General features: G+C 36.7%; 1 long non-coding RNA gene across 1 annotated transcript in view; it reads left to right on the forward strand.

Moving 5' to 3' along the window:
• The first annotated feature begins 2,548 nt into the window (after positions 1-2,548).
• LOC147842530 (uncharacterized) overlaps positions 2,549-6,339 on the forward strand; it is a 4,313-nt gene continuing 522 nt past the window's right edge. Inside the window, exons 1-3 of the long non-coding RNA XR_015497518.1 lie at positions 2,549-3,820; positions 4,321-4,611; positions 4,957-6,339. The exon at positions 4,957-6,339 is cut by the window's right edge and continues 522 nt beyond it. This is a non-coding gene — a long non-coding RNA (uncharacterized LOC147842530). The remainder of the gene's footprint in view (positions 3,821-4,320; positions 4,612-4,956) is intronic.

Consider the following 6,339-nt stretch of genomic DNA (forward strand, 5'->3'; position numbering starts at 1 on the left):
GGCGCTTAGTGAACTTGCAAGTCATGAACGAAAAGTGGAATAAAACTTACCATCAAATCCTATTTGCTACTCCCCACTCCTACTGACATTATTGTAGCGGCTGTTGTGGTTATTATACAGCTCTTTGTGTTCAGACACCAATGAAAAAAGCTGCTTCATCTGCATCAGTGCATCGTCTTCTTCATTGAATGAAAGTGAAACTGGAATCACCTCAACTGCTTTGCACTTGAGCGCTTCCAATTGGTGTTTACTGTAACTTCAGCAGCTCCGGGCAACTCAACAAAAGTGCCAATCTGATTGGTGGAGAAGTTTTTGACGTGGCGCATCAACACAAAAAAACGAACATGAAGCATTTCTTTAAAAATGTCGAGTTGGTTTGAATGATCACACAGGGCGTCACCGTCAACATTTCCCATTCACTTTGTATGGGTGACGTCAAGCTTTGCCGAACTGAATTGTGGGTCCATCTGCGCTGCTTCAGTGGTATTGCTGGCTGCAGAAGTTGGGAACTTCTCAACTTTTCAAGCGCCAATGGAATCGTCAGCCAATCAGATTGCTTTATGCAAATACCCCAGCTCAGACAGTAGCCGATTGCGGACTAATTTCATTGGCTGACGCTGCTAACAATTGCATTAGCCGTAACTTCAGACATGCTGTTTGTCAAGCTTTGACGCTGAAGCCCCGTATGAATCGATGATTAGTCCTCAACCGTTAAAAGTCAATGAAAAACGCAAGCAAAAGGCGTCCTGGTGTGAACGAGCCTTTACACTGTAAAAACTTCATACTTTTAGTTAAATCAATTTAACTTTTCTTGGCCATTTCAACGTATTTCAAAGTGACTTCAAATTAAAAAGTTAAACTTTGCATACCTTAAAAATGTAGTTGAAACCTGATTAACCTATTAAAATAAAAAATAAAAAAGTAAAGGTACCATAAAACATTTGTAGTCGTGGCTTTTACAGTGTAGTAAGTAAATCAAAAAGTTACGGATTGCTGTGAGATGGTGTTGGTTTTTGAGATGTTGTTCGCAAGGTTTAACAAAACAAACCGGCTGTCCTGTATGGGGAAAGACTGTTTTGTTCTGGTCACTGCACGCGTTCAGATTTCAGATGCATTCAGTGTTAGTTCACAAAATCCTCTGCTTTGATTTATTTGTATTCAGACCTAAAACACACTCAGTGCAAGTGCAGTATGTGAATGCTACAGAGTATAGGTACACTGTAAAAAAAAAAAAAATCTGAATCAAAATTCTTGAATAAAATGAGCTGTAGATGTTATAAATGAATTTGGCCATTGATTTAAGGGTGTTTTCTAATTAAATTTTAATTATTTTTCAAATAAATCCCAAGTAATTAACAGAGAATATATATATATATATATATATATATATATATATATATATATATATATATATATATATATATATATATATATATAATTTTTTTCTGGTTATTTATTAAGTTTGGCTGGAATATATATATATATATATATATATATATATAACTTCAGACATGCTGTTCGTCAATTGAATTGATTTCAATTATATATATATATATATATATATATATATATATATATATGTATGCATGTATGTATGAATGTATGTATGTATGTATATATATATATATATATATATATATATATATATATATATATATATATATATATATATATATATATATATATATATATATATATATACTTACTTAATTACTAGTATGCAATGTCATCATGGCAAAGACCAAAGTTCCTGGGTTAGCATCCCGGAAGAGACCCTTAAAGAAGTTTTAGTAGACACTTCAGTGTGATAGTTCCTGTGTTAACATCCCGGATGAGCCCCCTAAATTAATGAAGTATTAGTAGACGCTTCACTGCAAAATTTCTTGGGTTAGCATCTTGGGTTAGCCTCCCTAAATAATGAAGTATCAGTCAATGCTTCGGTGCAAAAGTTACTGGTTAACATCCCGGACGAGCCCCCCAATAAAGAAAGCATTAGTATATATTCTGGGTTAATACAGGTTTTCATTAGGAACTATCAATTGAACTATCAATGCCAATAAAGAACCTTTATTTTGAAGAGTGCATACTTAAAAATTATTCTCCAAGCTCCGAATTATAAGTGTTGAGATCCACTAATTAAAAAAAAACTTTTTTCATCCTCAACTTTTCAGCAATTTTAAAGAATTTTTTTGCTAACGTTAATTTATTCCTCACTTCAAAACAAAGTCAGCAAACCTGAATGCTGTGAGAATGATTGGCATGCATTTTAGTGGATTTGGTTGATCTGAGATAGTTTTACAGTCTATAGATTCATTCTGTCATTGAGAGAAATAGGATTTATCAAGACACATAATTTTATTATATTAGTCATGTAGTTAAAATGTTAAAAATAAAAAAGTAAAACAAAATAAAATAGTAGTAATAATAAATAAAACAAAAAATAATAATAATAAAAAAGAGAAAATTAATAAATACAAATAAAATAAAATCATAATGACACTGATCGAGCATTCACACATGCATTTGCATACTAATATCGAGTATGTTTCTGGGCTTTTGAAGCAAGTTATTGACATATTTTATTAATATAAAACATTAAATAAATCAGTTTGCTTTACATTGACCAAGCATTCACATCTGTCTTTGCATACCTGCGTTGCGTATGTTTCTGAGCTATAATTTATTAATGATGAGTGAAAATGTCTATGAATCTCCTGCAGTAAAAAGAGCACCTCACAAATAAGTATCAAAATCGCTATAATACAGCAAACGAGACCAAGTGCTCATGAGTTAATAAATAAACACAATTATAGAGCGCGCTATAAACAGATTCTCATCTACCGTCCAGTGTGTCGTAATTCAATTTTAAGTGCATTTATTTGAAATCTCCCTGCTAAAATATCTTGAAAGTATGAAATGACCTGAACATAAAGGGTTTGACTCTTCACAGGAAGTGACATCGCTTGTCGTATCCTGTCTTTATGTTCATCCAAAAACACAGCATGAGTGAATGATAAAAAAAACGAGGGTGTTTTTCACCAGCCGAAACCCCGACTGCATCATCAACAGTTTAAAACATATACATGCTATCAAAATCCCCATCAAAACCCTCGTCCCACCCCAGCAGTCTCTCTGTCGCTTCTTATGTATCTTACATTTCTATTCAAAGCTCGGGATGGAGAAGTGTGGTTGGATGTTAGAAGTTTGGGAGGTGCACTGGCCCGTGTGTGTTTGACTGAGACCAGCTCTTCGGGACAGTGAGGTATGTCTGTGAGCGTTTACTGCAAAAAATGACTTTCTGACACTGTGTTTTTGCCTTGATTTTACATTAGAAATAATAAACCAACATGCATTTCATTTGGATTAAGTACATCTAAGTAAATTTAGTTAAGATATTAAGTTTTATTTACTGGAAAAAAGGTCAAATAAATCTGTCAGTAGGGTGGATTTTTTAATTTGAAGTGAAATAACAAAAAAATTGCAATAATAATAATAATAATAATAATTTGTCAAAGGCATAAGAAATATTTGGCATGAGCCACTGACTTTTAAAGAGCCAATTTTTTCAATTTTAGTATAAGCTTAACTTTAATAATTCAGTCTAGAGGTATGAATCTCGCTTTGGTGCGAAAGATCCTGTGTTAACATCCCGGACGAGCCCCCCAAATGAATGAAGTATTAGCAGACGCTTCGATGTATAAGTTCTTGGGTTAACATCTCGGACGAGCCCCCCAATAATTGAAGTATTAGTAAATGATTTGTTGCAAAAGTTTCCTAGGTTAACATCCAGGATGAGCCCCCCCAAATGAATGAATTGTTAGTAGATGCTTCTGTGCGATATTTCCCGGGTTAACACTACATACGAGCCCAAGAAAATGAATTAAGTATTAGTAGAAACTTCGGTATGAACGTTCCTGGGTTAACATCCTTGAGAAGCCCCCCCCAAATGAATGAAGTATTAGTAGACGCTTAGATATGAAAGTTCCTGGGATAACATCCCGGACGAGACCCCCCCCTTCCCAATTGAAGTATTAGCAGACGCTTTGATGTATAAGTTCTTGGGTTAACGTCCCAGACGAGCCGCCCCAATAATTGTAGTATTAGTAAATGATTCATTGCAAAACTTCCCAGGTTAACATCCAGGATGAGCCCCCCCCCCCCCAAATGAATGAATTGTTAGTAGATGCTTCTGTGCGAAAGTTCCCAGGTTAACAGCCTCGATGAGCCCACCCAAATGAATGTAGTATTAGTAGACACTTCGGTCTGAAAGTTCTTGGAAAAACATCCCGGATGAGCCCACCCAAATATATGAAGTATTAGTAGATGCTTCGGTGCAAAAGTTCCTAGGTTAACATCCCGAACGAGCCTCCTAATTGAATTAAGTGTTAGTAGACGCTTAGGTGCGAATGTTTCTGGATTAACATCCCGTTGTAGCCCCTCCCAAATGAATGATGTATTAGTAGATACTTCGGTGCGAAAGTTTCTGGTATAACATTCCGGATGAGCCCCCCCAAATAAATGAAGTATCAGTAGATGCTTCGGTGTTAAAAGTTTTTGGGTTAACGATCCGGACGAGCCTCCCAATTGAATTAAGTGTTAGTAGACGCTTTGGTGCGAAAGTTTATGGCTTAACATCCCGGACGAGCCCACCCAATTTAATGAAGTATTAGTAGATGCTTCGGTCTGAAAGTTTCTGGGTTGGCGGCTCGCTCCTGGCGGTGGATGATGTTGATGAGGTTTGCCATCTTCTCATTGCGTCTCTGAGTGTTTTTGTTGAGTTTTGCATTGAGCGATGGCGGCTCCAGCGTCGGTGGGTTCGGTGGAGATGGAGAAATGTGTGCGGATGAGGACGGGACGGGTGACACAAACACCATGAGTCCGGGTGAAGAAGCGGCTGACGGCGAATTAAGCGAAACCTCCAGGCTGCTCCGAGACAGTTCGGATGAAGCTTTAAAGCTTACAGGATCTTCAGGTGATATTTCCAGCTCTTCTCCTTCATGTGACGTTGAGCTGTTCCTCTGTGGGCCATCGGGGAGCAGATTTTGACTGCGTCCAGGTTCTTCGCTTTTGAAAACTCCAATAGAGTATTAGTAGATGCTTCGGTCTGAAAGTTCCTGGGTTAACATCCCGGACGAGCCCCCCAAATGAATGAAGTATTAGTAAACGCTTTGGTATGAAAGTTTGTGGGTTGACATTGAGGACGAGCCCCCCCAAATGAAAGAAGTATTAGTAAACGCTTTGGTATGAAAGTGTGTGGAGTAACATCGCGGACGAGCCCCCCAAAATGAATGAAGTATTAGTATATGCTTTTCTTCGAAAATTCCAGGGTTAACATATCGGAGGAACCCCACAATTAATGAAGTACCAGTGGACGTTTCAGTCTGAAAGTTTGTGGGCTAACATGCCAGACGAGCTCCCCCAAATTAATAAAGTAATAGTAGATGCTTCGATGCGAAAGTTTGTGGGTTAACACCCTGATGACCCCCAGCCCACCCCGCGACTGAAGGATAAGTAGAGATAATACTTTTTTTCTTATAAAATAATAAACTAAATGAAGTACATTTCGAGACGAAACAATAGCAAGATGTGAAAACTACACCAAATTTAAACCCTTACCCCACTGACAGACATTTGCTCTGAAATTTTAAGTCACAGAAACTCAAATAGTTCTTTTCAAAAGTTGAGATATTTCTATAAAAATCTAAAACAAAAATACTGAGTAAGATAATCATTTTTTGCAGCTTGTAAAATGTGCACAAGAGCCCTAGTGTAAAACCTCAAAGCATCCAACCCAAAACAAAACATGACAATAAAATAAAAAATGACACGTTCACTAAATCAAAAACGCATCTACCGTGGTACCGACATTTTTTACATTTCCTTTTTTCGTATTTTTTACCGTTTTTCTCTTTTTATAGTATCGCTCAAGTATATCACAGGTTACTATCTAGAGAGGAAATAGAGGGTAAATTATGTTCCATGCTACATCTTGTTCAGAGAAGGCTATTGCAGACGACTTCTACAACACACACAATCACACGTTGTACGCTTGTATAACAAAAGTTCATAAAACAGGTCACCAAGAAACTAAATACATATGCCATGTTCACTATTTAGAGTCTTTAAGGACTATCCCTCGGTCAACGTGAAGCTGTCGCAGGTCACATGACTTCGCTGTCCCGTCTTACAGACAAAAGTTGAAAAACTGCTATTCAAAAATTAGCAAATTTGGTCATCGTCTTTCTCTTGTTTCATTTTTTTTTAATAAGTAGTGCTTTTTTTGATGGCTTAAAGACAGAGGTCTTTTATTCGAATAATAATAATCTCACCCAGCGGCAA

The sequence above is a fragment of the Danio rerio genome, chromosome 8 (genome assembly GCF_052040795.2).
Source record: "Danio rerio strain M-AB ecotype USA chromosome 8, GRCz13ab, whole genome shotgun sequence".
Taxonomy (NCBI): domain Eukaryota; kingdom Metazoa; phylum Chordata; class Actinopteri; order Cypriniformes; family Danionidae; genus Danio; species Danio rerio.